The sequence below is a fragment of the Sorex fumeus genome, unplaced genomic scaffold (genome assembly GCF_029834395.1).
Source record: "Sorex fumeus unplaced genomic scaffold, SorFum_2.1 ptg000134l, whole genome shotgun sequence".
Taxonomy (NCBI): Eukaryota; Metazoa; Chordata; class Mammalia; order Eulipotyphla; family Soricidae; genus Sorex; species Sorex fumeus.
In genome coordinates this window covers 3,388,121-3,389,313 of record NW_026606191.1, presented here as the reverse complement: position 1 = coordinate 3,389,313, position 1,193 = coordinate 3,388,121, and positions in this window count along the sequence as shown.

Sequence of the window (1,193 nt, the reverse complement as noted above, 5' to 3'; positions counted from 1 at the left end):
GACTCTTGCCTACAAGGAAAACCACAGGAGGCAGTTTCAGAAACACAATTTCAAATCCAGAGTATGGACAAGAGGGGTAGTACAGTGGGGTGGACATTTGCCTTGTATGTGGTCTGGGTTCAATCTGGGTTCAATCCTCAGAATTCCAAAGGGTCCCCTGAGCACCATCAAAGTGAAAATCCAGGAGTAAGCCCTGTGAACTGCCAGGTGTGTACCAAAGACAAACATACATACATACATACATACATACATACATATATACATACATATAATATATGGAGTATTTGTGTTATACATAATATATACCATATAAATTATATATATCAAATTTATATTTATGTATATACATGTACACATAAAACCTAGAGTATATTCCAAGCCTCAGAATGGAGGATAATAGGCAGCAAACCATTCCAGTCACTTTTGAGCCTTTTAAGGCCTTTTAACTGATCTGAATCCTTTTCACGATGCTGGTGACTACGAGATTGATAGGACTCTGCTCATTCCAAATACAATGATTATTCTTTTTCTCTGATATTATTGAATTGACATGTGGAATACAGGAACTTGACGACCCTTGTGAGTAATCACAGGTAAATGGAAGGCCCTGCTGGGATGTGGAGAGCCTGGGGAGTGCTGGGATGTGGGGAACTGACCCATATACCCAACATTTGTCAGACATTTGAATCAAATGTTTCCGTCCTTTTTAACGTCTTTCTACATACAGTGAAGTTCATTTAAACTGTTTCCAGTAGGGGCCAAAGAGATAGGAGAGCAGGGAGGACATTTCTCTTGCATTACCTTTAAGAGGGTCCCAGAGCAGCACCAGGAGTAATCCCTGAGTATTTCTGGGTGTGACCCAAGAAGATGTCGCAGGCCCAGAACTGCAAACAGAGAAGCGAGTGAATGCAGGACTGTGTGACCGAGCAGGCACAGCTCTCCAGAGCAGAAAGGACAAATAGGGGAAACACATGTTTTGGGATCTGAGTCACCGTAGTTGACAGGGCGAAAACGGGGCCAGCACACCCGGGGGACCTGTGATATGCATCGGGTAGGAATCCAGAGCACAGAGAAAAGAAGGCCTGGGCACCTCCACTGTGGCACAAAAATAAACAGGAAAGAAAATAAAGCAGCAGGATGGAGTAATAGAACAGAAGGTCGGGCTGTGAACCCAATCTTCCCATATGGTCCCC